At 44.1% G+C, this 22,740-nt stretch overlaps 1 long non-coding RNA gene across 1 annotated transcript; it reads right to left on the bottom strand.

The window, feature by feature from the left end:
* Positions 1–385: 385 nt before the first annotated feature.
* On the bottom strand, positions 386–1,341 carry LOC134612549 (uncharacterized). Its single transcript, XR_010090938.1, has 2 exons — positions 1,209–1,341; positions 386–601 (listed from the first exon to the last, which is right to left on the bottom strand). It is a non-coding gene; the product is annotated as an uncharacterized LOC134612549 (long non-coding RNA).
* Positions 1,342–22,740: the final 21,399 nt, after the last annotated feature.

Here is a 22,740-nt window from a genome sequence, read left to right as displayed (position 1 = left end):
ATACCATGTATTCTGACTTAATTTCTCTCACCATGCCAGAGGCTAGACAGAGAAAAATACTGGCACCAGCCAGACGACCCAAATACCGGCTGTACCACTAAAATACCAACTCACTGACATACAGCCTGTCCAGCCCCCAGCTATCAGGACCATGTAGGGAGTGCTGCTGAAGTATTCCCTGCATGGTCCTAGTGCCCGCTGCACAATGTGAGCGCGTCAGATGCGCTCATGCTGTGCTGTCCAGGGGCAGTTCTCTGGACACCAGGGAACCGAAGTGGGATGGTGGTACACAGGACCCCTGAAATGCCAACACAACACCATTGTAATACACCACTGCAATCAAATTGTAAATACAAACACACAACTGCATTGAAACGTCAGCACTAAACACAAATATACTTTTTTTTATTAACAGAAAAAAATAAATTACATATGTAACATAATGTGAAGATGTTCTTTGTGCTTTCTTTTCTTGTGCGCAAAAATGTAGATAGGAGCCGCACTCCATCCCAGCGAGCATTCGGTGCACTGGACCAGGACCATCAATCCCACAACGATAAGGCAACAAAAAGAAGATCTCCAGGCACTCAGGATGTTCAAGCTGCAGGCAGGTTTAATGGTACAAAAAAGTCACCACATAGTCAATTCAGTGTATATATACCATATGTGCAAATAATTAACCAATACGAAATTTACAAATATTAACCAACTAAATTATATTCACAGAAGTGATTCAAATAAATAATACATATAGTAATAAAAAAATACATTATTAGCTCAACTTTGTCTGACCAAAATAAGAAGAAAGGCAATGCCAGGCTTGAACACCCTGAGTACCTGGAGATTTTTTATTTTTTTCTTGTTTGCGCATGTGTAGATTAAATTTTTTTGCATTTAGCCCTTCATATTTATTTCAATGGACAAATTAGTTTGAAACTCCTGTTCTAGTATAAGAGGCTATACACGCAGAATATATGTTCTGGTACTCAATACTTTGTTTTTATACACGTAGCGAAAAACAAGATCTAGTTTATACAACTCTGTAGAAAAGTATAAAATAACATGTGATATAGAACAAAAAAATATATAGAGGATACAACCTGAAATAAACAGGATGTAATAATAGAGATCTGAAAATATAAAATCACATATAGTGTATATACAGTATATTCAGATAAATGGCTAAATCCAGGAGGTAGAGAACTTACAAGAGAACATAGATGTTCTGCACATATCTCCCCTCAGGGGTAATCTGTAAAGTGCAGGAAAACTTCTTCCAATAAGCTGAGTCCTCAGAAGGATAAAAAGAAAAGTGCAGATAGTAGAATACTGTAAAATATAACAAAGATGTATTCACTGATTGCACTTACATCAATGTTGAAATCAACTGGCATATCTCCACTAGCAAGTGGGACAAGATGGTGTTTCCATCAGGCAGGGTGATGTGACAACAAAGTTGTAATAAAAATAAAAATTCACAAACAAAATAAATGTAGCAAATAAAAAGGAACTTCATAAAAGAAACGTCCAGATTGCAGATCCAACGCGTTTCGTCAAGACTTTGACTTCTTCAGGGATGTAGAAGATGTGGAACTTTGCTGCTTCTTATACCGGTCTACGGAGGGGACACAGGTGTAGCCTATCGGGTAATCTGCGTTCCTCCGTGGTGTGAAACAATTCCGAATCCGGCGTGTACGCAATTAATGTGGGCGTGTATATTCCAAACATTGGGTTTTCGGATTCCTGGTGAGGTTCATTTCCGCGTCCCTCCATTGATACCGGAGAAACTGACGGAAGCAAAGCACAGAGAGATGGACACAGGTTTCTTCAGGAAGGAAGAGATTCTTTATTGGATCACCGATCGGGACTCAGAGGGACTAATGTCACCAAAATACAGCAAGTTCTGAGCCCCGGACAATAGTGCAGGCTCCTTATATAGGCACATAACTCCTCCCATATTAAACTCCACCCGCACATTCTCTTGACCAATCAATACAAATAAGAATTAACTTCCTGCTTGACCGCATGGCCTGTCCAGCACAATGGAGGAGGGGAATACCATATCCTGTATTCTTGCACATGCTCCGTACACTACTGATCGTATCTTGCCTCGTGCAACCAACTGATCGATACGTCAGCATATGCACGTACACATGCCACGTGGTAATCTCGGCCTACTAAATTTATTTTTACCGAGATTCCACCACATTCCCCCCTTTGATGCCTCTTGATATTTCACAATTACTTGAGGCATCACTTAACCTTGGTTTTGCATACACCGCAAGTTACCTTGAACCAGACCAGACTTATCTTATGATGTGAATCTTCAACACTCATCTTCCTGCATTAGTTCTCCCTGGTCTAGAGCCTTATATTTATAAATTGCCATTATCTGTGCAGCAGCCTTCCTCTCTGCTATATTTTCTATCAGGCTTTGCACAGACCTAACTACTAAGGGTATAAGACACGGCAGGAGTAGACACAACATTAAAATCAGTAGGACTCCACCTACCACTGCCTTAAGCCCTCCAAACCACTCATACCAGCTACCAAACCAACTACTTGGATTGTACCCTTTCCATACCTGAGTAGGCACATGCGCTAGTTTAACCATATGGCTAGTAAGCTCAGCTATTGCTTGCCCTTTGTCATCTATTTGAAGACAGCAATTGCTCAGGTTAAACTTCCCACATACACCTCCCTCTACTGCCAAAAGGTAATCCAAGGCTAATCTATTTTGGTATACTGCTGTCCTCATCCTGGTATTGTGCTTCGCTAGAAGATTGAGCGCTTGTGATGTCTCGTTAGTAATGATCTCAACCACTGCCTGTAATCTTATAATACGGTTGAGCATATAAATTGGGGTTCTATAACCAAAAGTACCATCCTCTGCCCACGTGGCTGGCCCATAGTAATCTATGATACGCTGGGGAGGCCATTCATTATCTTCCCAGGCGCCTATCTCTATGGGTCCCCTTTTCTTCCTATGATTCACATCATAGACTTTAACACCTAAAGTCTCACCTGTTTCGATAGGTAACAAGAAGAAGGATGGTTTGAGCATACCCAATACACATGCCCCTTCCCAGTCCTGTGGCAACTCCGAATAGGCTTTCTTACCACAGATCCAGTACAAATTTGCTGGGGCTCTCCAGTTAGATGTGATGGATAGATCAAACCACACATCCTTTAAATTGGCGTATCTAGCAAACGGGTTAGATGGTTCTGAGACATTTGAAGCCGACCACCAAGTTGTATTCTTTGTATCACCATCATAAGCTTTTTGCCCTAGACAAGTTAATTCTCCTACAGAAGTATTATACATCATTCCTTTCCTCGCTATGCAAACATAACCTATGATGGAGGTCTTTAATCTCCACTCAGATTTACCTCTAACACTCATATGATAATCGGCTTGTGAAGATATTAATTGTTCAACTGCCTCAGAACCGGACATTACCTCCTTTGCTTCCCAAGGCCATTGGTCTCCCATGTTAGTACCTCCACACACATAGCAGTTGGTAACATTAAGACTACCGGCAATACTTTCGGCTAAATCTATGAACAGGTTTTTAGCATTATGGGGGATCTTATTATCTATGCTCATCTCTTCATAAAAGGAATGGTATACTTGATGAGTTTGGGAGGTTACCGTATCAGTCTCTATTCCTATAAACAATACTGTCCCAGGATCTAAACCCATCCCATATATTTGAAACCCAAATAAATTACCATATTTATCTAAGAACTTGTCGGGGTTATTTATAAGTATATGGATTGGATTGCATTCCATAGACTTACAGTATGGATTGGTAGACAACTTAGTCACAATCATGTCCTTGTCTGCTGTCTGTCCCCAAGTTGCCCACCCCACACAAGACCAATATGGGCAAAAGTTATAATCTCTATTTGGGCATCTAGGACTCACATATTTATTTTTACTACTGGAACAAATATATTTATCGTTAGACCCATACGTTCTCTCCCATCTAAGATCCCCACATACATTCCACGGCTTTCTACCACTTGATATCGCCTTACACGCATCAAATAGCAGAACACCTGAAGAATATACGGATTCTAATACCGTCTTATTAATTAGGGTCCCCTGAGGATCTCCATTCCTGAGAGTCAACCAAATTGTACGGGGTTGATACTCTGGACTGAAGCACTTAGGTTCTCCTACTCCTAAATGGCACACACTATATTCTATATTTAGGTATCTACATCTTGATACATCTCCTTTACACTCATATTGCGAATGCCAAATTAGGGTCTGGGATATATGGTTACCTGTTCTTGTAGTCTTAATGCATACCTCACAGCTAGGAGTGTCGGTACCTCTACCTTCCTGAATATAAAAATACACATATAAAAACATTAAGAATACATCTTTCATCGTCATCCTCAGTCTTCGTCCGTGCGAAGGCACCTCAGCTTCCAGGATGTAAGGGCTGCAGGGAATGGAGTTCTGCTCGTCTTCACAGGGGTCCCTTCGAGACTTTTCCTGACTTATACACTCGTTGGTGGGTGGACAGGCTTTATTATGGCCTTCTCACTCACTTACCAAATCTCTGAAACAATAAAATTTGTAATCCACAAGGTTCCTCGTCACTCCGACTGAGTCGTGCGTTTTAACCGGATCTTGCAGGGATTCTCTGGATCTGCTGAAACTTGCCAAGAATCGACTGCTGCTGGTTTAACCCTGGAGTGATGTATCCACGGAGTCACTTCGGCTACTTTTATCGCTGTAGGGGTAGACAAAAGAACAACATAAGGACCTCTCCACTTGGGCCCTAACGGTACATTATTCCACTCTTTAATCCACACTTGGTCTCCTGGGTGGTAACTATGAACTGGGGGATAAATATTCACAGGTAATCTATCTTGTACCCATTTCTGTACCTCCTCCATAGTCTTACCCAACTCTACAACCTGCTGCCGGGTAATTCCTTCTCCCAACTGACTCAAATCCCCCCTTAAGTTACCAAGTACGGGAGGTGGTCGCCCATACATGATTTCAAAAGGAGAGAGGCCCATCCTTCTGGTAGGTGTACTGCGGATTCGCAATAGAGCTATGGGCAAGAGAACGTTCCACTTAAGTTGGGTTTCCTGACACATTTTAGCCAACTGATTCTTAATAGTTCTATTCATTCTCTCTACCTTACCAGAACTCTGGGGTCTATATGCCGTATGAAGCCTCCACTTTATACCAAGCATATGAGTCAGTTGTTGTAGGCACTGATGAACAAAAGCTGGACCATTGTCCGATCCTATAGAGCAGGGTAGTCCATATTGGGGTATTATTTCTCGTAGCAGGAATCTCACAACTTCTCCTGCTTTCTCTGTACGAGTAGGACATGCTTCTACCCAGCCTGAATAGGTACACACAACTATCAGCAGGTAGCGATGTCCACCAGATTTAGGCATCACTGTATAGTCAATTTGTAAATCGGACATGGGGAGTCCCCTCGTAAACTGGACTCCTGGTGGCTTTACTGGTCCTTGCCTTGCATTATTTTTAGCACACGTTACACATCTTCGTACAATGGCCTGAGTCAAGTTGGACAATCTTGGTATGTAGAAATGTTTTCTGAGAGATTCTTCTGTGCTGTCTCTCCCAGAATGTGTCCCGTTGTGATAGTTCTGGACAATTTCTACCGCTAGTGATGCTGGAATGACTATTCTTCCATCTTCTAACTGATACCATTTGTTCTCCAAATACTTTCCAGGTTCAGTCTTTAACCACTCCTCTTCTTGAGTTGTATAAACTGGAGTCCATTGAGACAGTGGAGTTGGTATAAGAGCAGCTATATGCTCCACATATTCCTGTCTTCCTGATTCAGCGGCACGCTTAGCTGCACTATCTGCCATCCGATTTCCTTTGGTTACATCACCATCTCCTCTCAGATGCGCTCGACAATGTATGATACCGACTTATTTCGGCTCCCACACTGCTTCCAATAGTTGTAGGATTTCAGCTGCGTACTTGATTTCTTTGCCTTCTGAATTCAATAGTCCTCTTTCTTTATACAAAGCTCCGTGGGCATGAGTGGTTAAAAACGCATACTTGGAGTCCGTGTAGATGTTCACTCTTAAACCTTCAGCCAATTGTAACGCTCGTGTCAGTGCTATCAATTCTGCCTTTTGTGCTGATGTTCCTTTTGCCAGTGGCCGAGCTTCTATCACCTTGTCTATCGTTGTTACTGCATATCCTGCATAGCGGATCCCTTCTTTCACATAACTACTGCCGTTGGTGTAATATTGAACATCGGGGTTCTGGATGGGAAAATCACGAAGATCTGGTCTACTTGAAAATACTTCATCCATCACTTCCAAACAATCATGTTGACTTTCAGTAGGTTGTGGCAAAAGGGTAGCTGGATTTAAGGTGTTTACAGTCTCTAAATGCACTCTTGGGTTTTCACACAACATTGCTTGATACTTGGTCATACGGCTGTTACTAAACCAATGATTTCCTTTGTAATCCAACAATGTCTGTACTGCATGTGGGACTCGTACATAAAGTTCTTGACCCAGAGTGAGTTTATCAGCTTCAGCTACTAGCAGGGCGGCTGCAGCTACGGCTCTTAGACAAGGTGGAAGTCCGCTGGCTACTGCATCCAGTTGCTTCGACATGTAGGCAACAGGTCTTTGCCATGATCCCAAGTATTGTGTCAATACTCCCACAGCCATTCTTCTTTGCTCATGTACATACAGGTAGAATGGTCGTGTGTGATCAGGTAGGCCTAATGCTGGGGCACTCATCAAAGCCTTCTTCACATCTTCAAATGCCGTTTGCTGTTCTTGAGTCCATAAGAAGGGGTCGTGCTCTGTACCTTTGATAGCTGCATACAGAGGTTTTGCCAGTATCGCGTAGCTGGGAATCCATATCCTACAGAAGCCTGCTGCCCCCAAGAATTCTCGCACTTGTCTTCTATTCTTGGGTATCGGTATTTGGCACACAGCTTCTTTTCTCTCTGGCCCCATAATTCTTTGACCTTCAGAGATATGGAATCCCAGATATTTGACAGTTGGCAAACACAACTGAGCCTTCTTTCTAGATACCTTGTATCCTGCCTTCCAGAGAATGTGTAGTAGATTGTGCGTTGCTTGCTGACATATTTCCTTTGTAACTGCTGCTATCAACAAGTCATCTACATATTGTAACAATACACACTCTCCTGGGATAGACTCGAAATCCAGTAGATCTTGACTTAGAGCTGAACCAAATAGGGTAGGTGAATTTTTAAACCCTTGGGGCAGTCTTGTCCAGGTCATTTGGCGTTTTGAGCCCGTCACAGCGTTTTTCCATTGGAAAGCGAAGATACATTGGCTTTCTGCGGCAATTCGGAGGCAAAAAAAGGCATCTTTGAGGTCTAAGACTGTAAAATAAGTAGCCCCGCCCGGAATTAAAGCAAGCAGGTTATATGGATTGGGCACAACTGGATGTATACTAACAACCGCATCATTGACTGCTCTCAAGTCCTGCACAGGTCGATACTCATCTGTACCGGGCTTTTGAACAGGCAGCAATGGGGTGTTCCAGGGGGAAGTACAGAATTTTAGGATACCATACCGTATGAACTTATCCAGATAAGATTGGATGTTCTTCTTAGCCTTCTGCGGGATGTGATATTGTCTTAGGCTCACTGGATAAACCCCAAGTTTTAGTTCGATTTTAATAGGTGGAATATTGCAGGCCAGTCCTGGTGGGTTGTTCTCTGCCCAAACTCCTGGTATGTTGAATAAGGATTCATCACTCCTAGGGTTTTGGCTAGCCAACGCTGTATAAAGTCGCCACTCTTCTTCCTTTGGTATGGATAATGTCATAATACCTGAAGGTCCGTTAAACTTTAGGGATGTTGTTCCATTTGGGAGGAACGTAATCTGCGCTTGTAATTTGGACAGCATATCACGTCCCAGCAATTGGACTGGACATTCAGGCATATAAAGGAATTGATGTTTTACTACGTGGCCTCCCAATGTACAGAGTCGACTTTTAAGAACCGTTTTTTCAGCACTTCTCCCAGTTGCTCCTATTACAGTAATAGTTCTTCCAGATGGAGGAGCAACTAGGTTAGTCACCACCGAATGTTCAGCACCAGTGTCGATCATGAACGCACTCCTTTTTCCCCCTATTGATACATCGACCATAGGCTCCGCTCGACCAAGGGGGATGGAGCCCGGTCGGTATCAATAATCCTCTATGACCGTGTCAGCCAATCCCACAAAGTCCCTACCTTCTCTATCGCGGGACCTTTGCGCTGCTGGATAGTACCTGTCTTCCCTAACACTTCCTCTGTTCCCATTGCTTCCTCTATTACCATTACTCCCTCCGGGGCCTCCTCTACCTCTCGCTCTGCCTCTAAAGTTTCCGTAACCTGCCCTGGGTTGGTCTCTCTCGTACTGCTCTCTTTGTGGACACTCGTTCCTCCAATGCCCTTCTTCCTTGCAATACGCGCACTGATTCCTACTCAAAGGCTCCCTATTCCATCTACTATCGCCTCTATCTGGGCCCCGTCTATCTACGCCTGCGATCGCTACCGCTAGCATATCTGCCTTTTTACGCATCTTGCGCTCTTCCTCTTTCTTACTTTCTGTTTCCCTGTTCATATATACTTTATTCGCTACCTCCATTAGTTGGGTGATAGACATACCTGCAAACCCTTCTAACTTCTGTAGCTTGCGCTTAATATCTCCGTAAGCTTGGCTGACAAAGGCGGAGTTCACCATTCGGGAGTTATCAGCGTCTTCCGGATTAAAGGGGGTATACAAGCGGTATGCCTCCAATAATCGGTCATAAAAGACACTGGGCGCTTCATCACTTTTCTGAATCACCTCAACTGTCTTCGACATATTAATAGCTTTCTTTCCTCCGGCTTTCATGCCAGCAATTATAGCGTCTCTATAGGCTTTAAGTTGAACCATATCTGCGCCATTAACATTCCAATCGGGATCGGTATTAGGGTAATGTGTTGCGGCCCATGCTGCTGGATTGGCTTGATTTAAAGCACGGGCTCTATCCTCTAGCGCTTTAATGGCCGCTTGGTTAATCCTTGTCCTTTCCTCATTATTGAACAATGTCATTAATAACTGCTGGCAATCAGCCCATGTCGGGTTATGTGTCTGAACTATCGAGGTGAACAGATCGGTCATAGCTTGTGGTTTCTCAGTGTACGAGGAGTTGTGGGTCTTCCAATTCAAGAGATCGGTAGTCGTGAACGGCCCATATACGAAGACTGGGTCAGCATGTGCCATTTGACCTGCGGCATCGATATAGGCTGACCCAGGATTCAGACGAAGAGGCATCTGGTAATGTTTTAATTGTTGGGTACCGGTCAGTTGTCGGGTTAGTATAGGGCTACGTGAAGGGGCGTCAGTTAGAGGTTCCGGTCAGGGGGTAATAGGGCATGAGGATGTGGGAGCTTGATTTTGGGAAAAGTTAGTGAATAGAACACTCCGAGCCGAGCTAGAGGAAGCTTGACCGGAAGTTTGAAGTGGCGCCAAATCAGGATATTCAGATCTAACGGGGGTTGGTTCTGGTTCCGGAAGGGGAGATTTAATACGAGAGGGGGTGGATTCTGTACTGGAGGAGGAAGCGGAAGTGGATGGGGGCAATGGGGGAAGGGGTGCAGAACTTCCTGCATTCGCGTCATTTCCTCTTAAAGGGAAGTAAGGGGGCGGCAAAGGGATCTCGGACTCAGGGGGCGTGTCCAAAATGGGCCTAACCACAGTCCTAGTGGACAAACAAGTCCTGGCCACCATGAGGCGACATTGCTCCTCGTGGCATATCTGAATCCATTTTGGCGAGTCGTTTACGGCCTGTCTCCAACAATCAATATATGGAAACTGCCCGTAAAGTTCAGGCCTACCTGATACAGCCACGTGTACGCGCCGTACCAGGGTTGGATCCAAACTGCCACGTGGCGGCCATGCCGCAACCAAAGTAGGCCACTCCCTAGTGCACAAAGTGACCAAACGTACAGGAGACATTTTAACCCCAAAATCACATGCTTTGAATCCCTTTTTAAAATTCTTTACCATACAACCTAAGGGATCCGGAATCGTTGACTCCGACGCGCCCATACTTATCAATGGAACGTCGTTGACAACGAATACTATGCACGCGTTCTATTCAACAGTCACACCCGTTTCCTCTGGCAACAGCACCACGTGGTACGGTTACCAAGTGAAACGTACACAATAACACAATAAACACTCAGGGAATTCCCGTACACACACAGCTGTTACACCAGTCACTAAATAATCAATATTATGCCCCTTGGCGAAACTATACAGTCACCCACGCTATAATTCTCTATACATGAATTACCCGTCTATAACACACCCCAGTAACATCGTCTTTTACAAATAGCGGTACGGTTAGCATAGGTCAAAGCACAATTTAAGGTCACAATACAATTATTAGTGGTTATGGTGTTAAACATGCAATAGACGACAATGATTAGTACTTATATACAGTGTCAGTAAATATACAGGGTTATGGTACCGTGCACTATGATACAGCAACACACTATTAACACTCTCGCTAGACGGCTGAGCTCGCGCTATCTAACAAGATATACACTTTACTAACAATCTTTAACACATTTACAATCCCAACTAAACTATTGGCCAGTACCTTGAATGGACTACCTAAAACTATATACACCCGTTTTGGTTAGCCACACTGCCCAAGCACCACATATAGCGAACTAGAGGACCGAATTTACACAGACGCCTCTTAGTCGATTACTATCAAAAATCTAGTGGGTTCCAAATTTACACGCCTTCCCACTTAGCCAAGATAGGTTGAGAGCTAGCGAACCAAATTTACACAGGCGCCGCTTAGTCTCCCGGTCCCTCCGACCTAGCGAACGTAATATACACCCTAGAACGCTAGTCTAGACAAGACACCGGTGTCCGGCTAGGGCTATTTACACAGGACCCCGCCTGACTCCAAACCAAATCAAACGGTCTTACTAAAGAGCGTTCGATTGAGCGGTGCGCCTTCGCTTCTTCCCTCCGACAGAGGGGGCAGATTCCATACACAGATTTAAACCCCTTTTGGGCCTACCGCACAATCGGTATACCCCTAGTGGGTCTGCCGTCTAAAACAGCAGTTGTCTTACCTCCTCGTTCCTGAACCTGAGTTCACACTCATCGACGGGGACACCCCAGCACTTCTTACGTAGAGGCCGATGATCTCCTGGACAACAGACCAGTGGCGCCGAGACGAAGGGAGGTCCACGCAGAAGTTCAGGGGTGCAGCCGTAGAGAATGTGGGCAAAGATAGACCGTCTCACGCCTCTGCCTCTCAGCTACCGTTGAACGATGAGCTTCCCGGCCAATGCACCAAATGATACCGGAGAAACTGACGGATGCAAAGCACAGAGAGATGGACACAGGTTTCTTCAGGAAGGAAGAGATTCTTTATTGGATCACCGATCGGGACTCAGAGGGACTAATGTCACCAAAATACAGCAAGTTCTGAGCCCCGGACAATAGTGCAGGCTCCTTATATAGGCACATAACTCCTCCCATATTAAACTCCACCCGCACATTCTCTTGACCAATCAATACAAATAAGAATTATCTTCCTGCTTGACCGCATGGCCTGTCCAGCACAATGGAGGAGGGGAATACCATATCCTGTATTCTTGCACATGCTCCGTACACTACTGATCGTATCTTGCCTCGTGCAACCAACTGATCGATACGTCAGCATATGCACGTACACATGCCACGTGGTAATCTCGGCCTACTAAATTTATTTTTACCAAGATTCCACCACACCATGGAACGTATAACCGGAAATTATGTCATAAATGTCAGTAAATCGTGTATGTGTACAATGTATTGCATATACCAGAGTAGATAAAAAAAGAAAATAAATATATATATATATACATATTTCAAACATATTTATCTGAATGAATGAGATATGGACCTCCCAGATAAATACCTATAAGTGTATTAAATATAAAGGATGATAAATGTCAACTAAAATGTAATGAATGGGAACCAAAAAAAGTTTTATACTTTTCTACGGAGTTGTATAAAATATATCTTTTGATTTTTGATACTTTTATATGTGTATGTGAGGTACTTTCCCAGGTGATAGCGCTGTTTGTTGTTGTGCCACATATATAGTACACCTTTTGTTTACTTTTTTGTTTTTATATGTATTTTACTTATACAGTATGCCCAAATCACCATGTGAGTCCATACAAACCAGTTATACAATAAGCACCCATTTTACTATTCCCTTTATGGTAACATATTGTGGTGGAATCTCGGTAAAAATAAATTTAGTAGGCCGAGATTACCACGTGGCATGTGTACGTGCATATGCTGACGTATCGATCAGTTGGTTGCACGAGGCAAGATACGATCAGTAGTGTACGGAGCATGTGCAAGAATACAGGATATAGTATTCCCCCTCCTCCATTGTGCTGGACAAGCCATGCGGTCAAACAGGAAGTTAATTCTTATTTGTGTTGATTGGTTAAGAGAATGTGCGGGTGGAGCTTAATATGGGAGGAGTTATGTGCCTATATAAGGAGCCTGCACTATTGTCCGGGGCTCAGAACTTGCTGTAATTTGGTGACATTAGTCCCTCTGAGTCCCGATCGGTGATCCAATAAAGAATCTCTTCCTTCCTGAAGAAACCTGTGTCCATCTCTCTGTGCTTGGCTTCCGTCAGTTTCTCCGGTATCATTTGGTGCATTGGCCGGGAAGCTCATCGTTCAACGGTAGCTGAGAGGCAGAGGCGTGAGACGGTCTATCTTTGCCCACGTTCTCTACGGCTGCACCCCTGAACTTCTGCGTGGACCTCCCTTCGTCTCGGCGCCACTGGTCTGTTGTCCAGGAGATCATCGGCCTCTACGTGAGAAGTGCTGGGGTGTCCCCGTCGATGAGTGTGAACTCAGGTTCAGGAACGAGGAGGTAAGACAACTGCTGTTTTAGACGGCAGGACCCACTAGGGGTATACCGATTGTGCGGTAGGCCCAAAGGGGTTTTGAATCTGTGTATCTGCCCCCTCTGTCGGAGGGAAGGAGCGAAGGCGCACCGCTCGATCGAACGCTCTTTAGTCAGACCGTTTGATTCTGTTAGTCAGGCGGGGCTCTGGTGTAAATAGCCCTAGCCGGACACCGGTGTTCTAGGGTGTACATTTTGTTCGCTAGGTCGGAGGGACCGGGAGACTAAGCGGCGTCTGTGTAAATTCGGTCCTCTAGCTCGCTATATATGTGGTGATTGGGCAGTGTGGCTAACCAAAACGTATGCAGATTGTTTTTAGGTAGTCCATTCAAGGTACTGGCCAATAGTTTAGTTGGGAATTGTAAATGTGTTAATGATTGTTTAGAAAAGTGTATATCTTGTTAGATAGCGCGAGCTCAGCCGTCTAGCGAGAGTGTTAATAGTGTGTTGCTGTATTATAGTGCACGGTACCATAACCCTGTATATTTACTGACACTGTATATAAGTACTAATCATTGTCGTCCATTGCATGTTTAACACCATAACCACTAATAATTGTATTGTGACCTTAACTTGTGCTTTGACCTATGCTAACCGTACTGTAACCGCTATTTGTAAAAGACGATGTTACTGGGGTGTGTTATAGACGGGTAATTCGTATATAGAGAATTATAGCGTGGGTGACTGTATAGTTACGCCAAAGGGCATAATATTGATTATATAGTGACTGGTGTAACAGCTGTGTGGGTACGGGAATTCCCTGAGTGTTTATTGTTATTGTGTACGTTTCACTTGGTAACCGTACCACGTGGTGCTGTTGCCAGAGGAAACGGGTGTGACTGTTGAATAGTACGCGTGTATAGTATTCGTTGTCGACGACGTTCCATTGTTAAGTATGGGTGCGTCGCAGTCAACGATTCCGGATCCCTTAGGTTGTATGGTGAAGAATTTTAAAAAGGGATTTAAAACTTGTGATTTTGGGGTTAAAATGTCTCCTGTACGTTTGGTCACTTTGTGTACTAGGGAGTGGCCTACTTTGGTCGCGGCATGGCCGCCACGTGGCAGTTTGGATCCAACTCTGGTACAGCGCTTACACGTGGCTGTATCAGGTAGGCCTGAACTTTACGGCCAGTTTCCTTATGTTGATTGTTGGAGACAGGCCGTAAATGACTCGCCAAAATGGCTCCAGACATGCCACGAGGAGCAATGTCGCCTCATGGTAGCTAGGACTTGTTCGTCCACTAGGACTGGTGTTAGGCCCATTTTGGACACGCCCCCTGAGTCCGAGATCCCTTTGCCGCCCCCTTACTTTCCGTTAAGAAGAAGTGACGCAAACGCAGGAAGTCCTGCAGCCCTCCCCTCATTACCCCCATCCACTTCCGCTTCCTCCTCCAGTACAGGATCCACCCCCCCTCGTACTAAATCTCCCCTTCCGGAATCAGAACCAATCCCCATTAAAAACGAATATCCTGATTTGGCGCCACTTCAGACTTCCGGTCAAGCTTCATCTAGCTCGACTCGAAGCGTTCTATTTACAACCTTTTCCAAAAACCAAGCTCCCACATCCCCATACCCTATTTCTCCCCGACTGGAACCCATGACTGACGCCCCTCCACGTAGCCCCATACAGACCCGACAGTTGACCGGTGCCCAACAATTAAAGCACTATCAGATGCCTCTTCGTCTGAATCCCGGGTCAGCCTATATCGATGCCGCAGGTCAAATGGCACACGCTGACCCTGTCTTCGTATATGTCCCATTTACTACAACCGATCTTTTAAATTGGAAGACCCACAATTCCTCGTATACCGAGAAACCACAAGCTATGACTGATCTGTTCACCTCAATAGTGCAGACACATAACCCGACATGGGCTGATTGCCAGCAGTTATTAATGACTTTATTTAACAATGAGGAAAGGACAAGAATAAATCAAGCAGCCATTAAAGCATTAGAAGATAAAGCCCGTACTTTAAACCAAGCCAATCCATCAGCATGGGCCGCAACACATTATCCCAACACCGATCCCGATTGGAACGTAAATGGTGCTGATATGGTTCAACTCAGAGCCTATAGAGACGCTATAATTGCTGGCATGAAAGCCGGAGGAAAGAAAGCCATTAACATGTCGAAGACAGTTGAGGTGATTCAGAAAAGCGATGAAGCGCCCAGTGTCTTTTATGACCGATTATTGGAGGCATACCGCTTGTATACCCCCTTTAATCCGGAAGACGCAGATAATTCCCGAATGGTGAACTCCGCCTTTGTCAGCCAAGCTTACGGAGATATTAAGCGCAAGCTACAGAAGTTAGAAGGGTTTGCAGGTATGTCAATCACCCAACTAATGGAGGTAGCGAATAAGGTTTATATGAATAGGGAAACAGAAAGCAAGAAAGAGGAAGAGCGCAAGATGCGTAAAAAGGCTGATATGCTAGCGGTAGCGATCGCAGGCGTAGATAGACGGGGCCCAGATAGAGGCGATAGTAAGTGGAATGAGGAACCTCTAAGTAGAAATCAGTGCGCTTACTGTAGGGAAGAAGGGCATTGGAGAAATGAGTGTCCGCGAAGAGAACAGTCTGAGAGAGACAGACCTAGGACAGGTTATGTAAACTTTAGAGGCAGAGCGAGAGGTAGAGGAGGCCCCGGAGGGAGTAATGGTTATAGAGGGAGTAATGGGAACAGAGGAAGTGTTAGGGAAGACAGGTATATTCCAGCAGCGCAAAGGTCCCGCGATAGAGAAGGTAGGGACTTCGTAGGATTGGCTGACACGGTCATGGAGGACTATTGATACCGACCGGGCTCCATCCCCCTTGGTCGAGCGGAGCCTATGGTCGATGTATCAATAGGGGGAAAAAGGAGTGCGTTCATGATCGACACTGGTGCTGAACATTCAGTGGTGACTAATCTAGTTGCTCCTCCATCTGGAAGGACTATTACTGTGATAGGAGCAACTGGAAGAAGTGCTGAAAAGCCGGTTCTTAAAAGTCGACTCTGTACATTGGGAGGCCACGTAATCAAACATCAATTCCTTTATATGCTTGAATGTCCAGTCCAATTGCTGGGACGTGATATGCTGTCAAAATTACAAGCGCAGATTACGTTCCTACCAAATGGAACAACATCTTTAAAGTTTAATGGACCTTCAGGTATCATGACATTATCTGTACCAAAGGAAGAAGAGTGGCGACTTTATACAGCGTTGACTAGCCAAAACCCTAGGAGTGATGAGACATTGTTTAACATACCAGGAGTTTGGGCAGAGAACAACCCACCAGGACTGGCCCGCAATATTCCACCTATAAAAATTGAACTGAAACTTGGGGTTTATCCAGTGAGCCTAAGACAATACCACATCCCGCAGAAGGCTAAGAAGAACATTCAATCCTATCTGGATAAGTTCATACGGTATGGTATCCTAAAATTCTGTACTTCCCCCTGGAACACCCCATTGCTGCCTGTTCAAAAGCCCGGTACAGATGAGTATCGACCTGTGCAGGACTTGAGAGCAGTCAATGATGCGGTTGTTAGTATACATCCAGTTGTACCCAATCCATATAACCTGCTTGCTTTAATTCCGGGCGGGGCTACCTACTTTACAGTCTTAGACCTCAAAGATGCTTTCTTTTGCCTCCGAATTGCCGCAGAAAGTCAATGTATTTTCGCTTTCCAATGGGAGAACGCTGTAACGGGCTCAAAACGCCAAATGACTTGGACAAGACTACCCCAAGGGTTTAAAAATTCACCTACCCTATTTGGTTCAGCCCTAAGTCAAGATCTACTGGATTTCGAGTCCATCCCAGGAGAGTGTGTATTGTTACAATATGTAGATGACTTGTTGATAGCAGCAGTTACGAAAGAAATCTGTCAGCAAGCAACGCACGATCTACTGCACATTCTCTGGAAGGCAGGATACAAGGTGTCTAGAAAGAAGGCTCAGTTGTGTTTGCCAACTGTCAAGTATCTGGGATTCCATATCTCTGAAGGTCAAAGAATTATGGGGCCAGAGAGAAAAGAAGCTGTCTGCCAAATACCAATACCCAAGAATAGAAGACAAGTGCGAGAATTCTTGGGGGCAGCAGGCTTCTGTAGGATATGGATTCCCAGCTATGCGATACTAGCAAAACCTCTGTACGCAGCTATCAAAGGTACAGAGCACGACCCCTTCTTATGGACCCAAGAACAGCAAACGGCATTTGAAGATGTGAAGAAGGCTTTGATGAGTGCCCCAGCATTAGGTCTACCTGATCACACACGACCATTCTACTTATATGTACACGAGCAAAGAAGAATGGCTGTGGGAGTATTGACACAGTACTTGGGATCATGGCAAAGACCTGTTGCCTACATGTCTAAGCAATTGGATGCAGTGGCCAGCGGACTTCCACCTTGTCTAAGAGCAGTAGCTGCAGCCGCCCTGCTAGTAGCTGAAGCCGATAAACTCACTCTGGGTCAAGAACTTTATGTACGAGTCCCACATGCAGTACAGACGTTGTTGGATTACAAAGGAAATCATTGGTTTAGTAACAGCCGTATGACCAAGTATCAAGCAATGTTGTGTGAAAACCCAAGAGTGCATTTAGAGACTGTAAACACCTTAAATCCAGCTACCCTTTTGCCACAACCTACTGAAAGTCAACATGATTGTTTGGAAGTAATGGATGAAGTATTCTCAAGTAGACCAGATCTTCGTGATTTTCCCATCCAGAACCCCGATGTTCAATATTATACCGACGGCAGTAGTTATGTGAAAGAAGGGATCCGCTATGCAGGATATGCAGTAACAACAATAGACAAGGTGATAGAAGCTCGGCCACTGGCGAAAGGAACATCAGCACAAAAGGCAGAATTAATAGCACTAACACGAGCGTTACAATTGGCTGAAGGTTTAAGAGTGAATATCTATACGGACTCTAAGTATGCGTTTTTAACCACTCATGCCCACGGAGCTTTGTATAAAGAAAGAGGACTACTGAATTCAGAAGGAAAAGAAATCAAGTACGCAGCTGAAATCCTACAACTATTGGAAGCAGTGTGGGAGCCGAAAGAAGTCGGTATCATACATTGTCGAGCGCATCTGAGAGGAGATGGTGATGTAACCAAGGGAAATCGGATGGCAGATAGTGCAGCTAAGCGTGCTGCTGAATCAGGAAGACAGGAGTATGTGGGGCATATAGCTGCTCTTATACCAACTCCACTGTCCCAATGGACTCCAGTTTATACAGCTCAAGAAGAGGAGTGGTTAAAGACTGAACCGGGAAAGTATTTGGAGAACAAGTGGTATCAGCTAGAAGATGGAAGAATAGTCATACCAGCATCACTAGCGGTAGAAATTGTCCAAAATTATCACAACGGGACACATTCTGGGAGAGACAGTACTGAAGAATCTCTCAGAAAACATTTCTACATACCAAGATTGTCCAACTTGACTCAGGCCATTGTACGAAGATGTGTAACGTGTGCTAAAAATAATGCAAGACAAGGACCAGTAAAGCCACCAGGAGTCCAGTTTATGGGGGGACTCCCCATGTCCGATCTACAAATAGACTTTACAGTGATGCCTAAATCGGGTGGACATCGTTACCTGCTGGTAATTGTGTGCACCTATTCAGGCTGGGTAGAAGCATGTCCTACTCGTACAGAGAAAGCAGGAGAAGTTGTAAGATTCCTGCTACGAGAAATAATACCCCGATATGGACTACCCTGTTCTATAGGATCGGACAATGGTCCAGCTTTTGTTCATCAGTGCCTACAACAACTGACTCATATGCTAGGTATAAAGTGGAGGCTTCATACTGCATATAGACCCCAGAGTTCTGGTAAGGTAGAGAGAATGAATAGAACTATAAAGAACCAGTTGGCTAAAATGTGTCAGGAAACCCAACTTAAGTGGAACGTTCTGTTACCCATAGCTTTATTGCGAATCCGCAGTACCCCTACCAGAAGGATGGGCCTCTCTCCTTTTGAAATTATGTATGGGCGACCACCTCCCGTACTTGGTAACTTAAGGGGGGATTTGAGTCAGTTGGGAGAAGGAATTACTCGGCAGCAGGTTGTAGAGTTGGGTAAGACTATGGAGGAGGTACAGAAATGGGTACAAGATAGATTACCTGTGAATATTTATCCCCCAGTTCATAGTTATCATCCAGGAGATCAAGTATGGATAAAAGAGTGGAATAATGTACCGTTAGGGCCCAAGTGGAGAGGTCCTTATGTTGTTCTTTTGTCTACCCCTACAGCGATAAAAGTAGCCGAAGTGACTCCGTGGATACATCACTCCAGGGTTAAGCCAGCAGCAGTCGATTCTTGGCAAGTTACAGCAGATCCAGAGAATCCCTGCAAGATCCGGTTAAAACGCACTACTCAGTCGGAGTAACGAGGAATCGTGTGGATTACAAATTTTATTGTTACAGGGAGTGAGTGAGAAGGCCATAATAAAGCCTGTCCTCTTACCAACACATAGTGTATAAGCCAGGAAAGTCTCGAAGGGACACCTGTGAAGACGAGCAGAACTCCATTCCCTGCAGCCCTCACATCCTGGAAGCTGAGGCTCCATCGCACGGACGAAGACTGAGGATGACGGCGAAAGATGTGCTTTTGATAGTGTTTATTTATATGTGTTTTTATATTCAGGAAGGTAGAGGTACCGACACTCCTAGCTGTGAGGTATGCATTAAGACTACGAGAACAGGTAACCATATTTCCCAAACCCTAATTTGGCATTCACAATACGAGTGTAAAGGAGATGTATCGAGATGTAGATACTTAAATATAGACTATAGTGTGTGCCATTTAGGAGTAGGAGAACCTAAGTGCTTCAGTCCGGAGTATCAACCTCGTACAATTTGGTTGACTCTCAGGAATGGAGATCCTCAGGGGACCCTAATTAATAAGACGGTGTTAGAATCCGTACATTCTTCGGGTGTACTGCTATTTGATGCGTGTAAAGCGATATCGAGTGGTAGAAAGCCGTGGAATGTATGTGGGGATCTTAGATGGGAGAGGACGTATGGGTCTAATGATAAATATATTTGTCCCAGTAGTAAAAATAAATATGTAAGTCCTAGATGCCCAAATAAAGACTATAACTTTTGTCCATATTGGTCTTGTGTGGGGTGGGCGACTTGGGGACAGACAGTAGATAAAGACATGATAGTGACTAAGTTGTCGACTAGCCCATATTGTAAGTCTATGGAATGCAACCCAGTCCATATACTTATTAATAACCCCGACAAGTTCTTAGATAAGTATGGCAATTTATTTGGGTTTCAGATATACGGGACGGGTTTAGATCCTGGGACATTATTGTTTATAGGGATAGAGACTGATACGGTATCCTCCCAAACTCATCAAGTATACCATTCCTTTTATGAAGAGATGAGTATAGATAATAAGATCCCCCATAATGCTAAAAACCTGTTCATCGATTTAGCCGAAAGTATTGCCGGTAGTCTTAATGTTACCAACTGCTATGTGTGTGGAGGTACTAACATGGGAGACCAATGGCCTTGGGAAGCAAAGGAGGTAATGTCCGGTTCTGAGGCAGTTGACCAACTAATATCTACACAAGCCGATTATCATATGAGTGTTAGAGGTAAATCTGAGTGGAGATTAAAGACCTCCATCATAGGTTATGTTTGCATAGCAAGGAAAGGAATAATGTATAACACTTCTGTAGGAGAATTAACTTGTCTAGGGCAAAAAGCTTATGATGATGATACAAAGAATACAACTTGGTGGTCGGCTTCAAATGTCTCAGAACCATCAAACCCGTTTGCTAGATACGCCAATTTAAAGGATGTGTGGTTTGATTTATCCATCACATCTACCTGGAGAGCCCCAGCAAATTTGTACTGGATCTGTGGTAAGAAAGCCTATTCGGAGTTGCCACAGGACTGGGAAGGGGCATGTGTGTTGGGTATGCTCAAACCATCCTTCTTCTTGTTACCAATTGAAACAGGTGAGACTTTAGGTGTTAAAGTGTATGATGTGAATCATAGGAAGAAAAGGGGACCCATAGAGATAGGCACCTGGGAAGATAATGAATGGCCTCCCCAGCGTATTATAGATTATTATGGGCCAGCCACGTGGGATGAGGATGGTACCTTTGGTTACAGAACCCCTATTTATATGCTCAACCGTATTATAAGATTACAGGCGGTGGTTGAGATTATCACAAATGAGACATCACAAGCGCTCAATCTTCTAGCGAAGCATAACACCAGGATGAGGACAGCAGTCTACCAAAATAGATTAGCCTTGGATTACCTTTTGGCAGTAGAGGGAGGTGTATGTGGGAAGTTTAACCTAAGCAATTGCTGTCTTCAAATAGATGACGAAGGGCAAGCAATAGCTGAGCTTACTAGCCATATGGTTAAACTAGCGCATGTGCCTACTCAGGTATGGAAAGGGTATAATCCAAGTAGTTGGTTTGGTAGCTGGTATGAGTGGTTTGGAGGGCTTAAGGCAGTGGTAGGTGGAGTCCTACTGATTTTAATGTTGTGTCTACTCCTGCCATGCCTTATACCCCTAGTAGTTAGGTCTGTGCAAAGCCTGATAGGAAGTATAGCAGAGAGGAAGGCTGCTGCACAGATAATGGCGATTTATAAGTATAAGGCTTTAGATCAGGGAGAACCAATGCAGGAAGATGAGTGTTGAAGATTCACATCATAAGATAAGTCTGGTCTGGTTCAAGGTAACTTGCGGTGTATGCAAACCAAGGTTAAGTGATGCCTCAAGTAATTGTAAAATATCAAGAGGCATCAAAGGGGGGAATGTGGTGGAATCTCGGTAAAAATAAATTTAGTAGGCCGAGATTACCACGTGGCATGTGTACGTGCATATGCTGACGTATCGATCAGTTGGTTGCACGAGGCAAGATACGATCAGTAGTGTACGGAGCATGTGCAAGAATACAGGATATAGTATTCCCCCTCCTCCATTGTGCTGGACAAGCCATGCGGTCAAACAGGAAGTTAATTCTTATTTGTGTTGATTGGTTAAGAGAATGTGCGGGTGGAGCTTAATATGGGAGGAGTTATGTGCCTATATAAGGAGCCTGCACTATTGTCCGGGGCTCAGAACTTGCTGTAATTTGGTGACATTAGTCCCTCTGAGTCCCGATCGGTGATCCAATAAAGAATCTCTTCCTTCCTGAAGAAACCTGTGTCCATCTCTCTGTGCTTGGCTTCCGTCAGTTTCTCCGGTATCAATATGATTTATTTTTATTTTTTTATGTACTCTCCTATTACTACAAAAAGAGAAAGTATATACACAAAAGGGGAAAAAAATGAAAAAAAATAAATAAAAGGGGAAAGAAAAAGAAAAAACAAAGAATGGAAAGAAGAAAGGGGATAATTCTGCCTATTTACTTCTCACATTGATAGCCCGTAGACCTAAAGTAAAATATTAGCGTGTTTTAATAGTAATTCCCAGATTTTACTAATATCATGACGTAAAGTCATGATTTTATTAAAGACACGGAGGCGAGTATTATGCATAACTCTTTCTTTATTTCCTCAGCAGCAAAGATAGAGGAATATAAATATTATCAAAAATGAAAGAAAAAACTGTATAGGCATAACAGGCAGCCAATCACATCATATAGGAAGTAGCTATATAAGTCCTGTGTCTCCCATAATCCCCCTCTTTCTTGCGAAACCGAAGACCAGGTAAGACGAACGATGCTCCATTAGATCCAAACAGGAAACAGGAGACAATGCGAAAACTTCAAGCTACAAAAGATAGAAAAATATGGTA

The sequence above is a fragment of the Pelobates fuscus genome, chromosome 5, assembly GCF_036172605.1.
Source record: "Pelobates fuscus isolate aPelFus1 chromosome 5, aPelFus1.pri, whole genome shotgun sequence".
NCBI classification, from domain to species: domain Eukaryota; kingdom Metazoa; phylum Chordata; class Amphibia; order Anura; family Pelobatidae; genus Pelobates; species Pelobates fuscus.
Note: the sequence above shows the minus strand (reverse complement) of the source record. Positions and strands in the feature narration are given on the sequence as shown.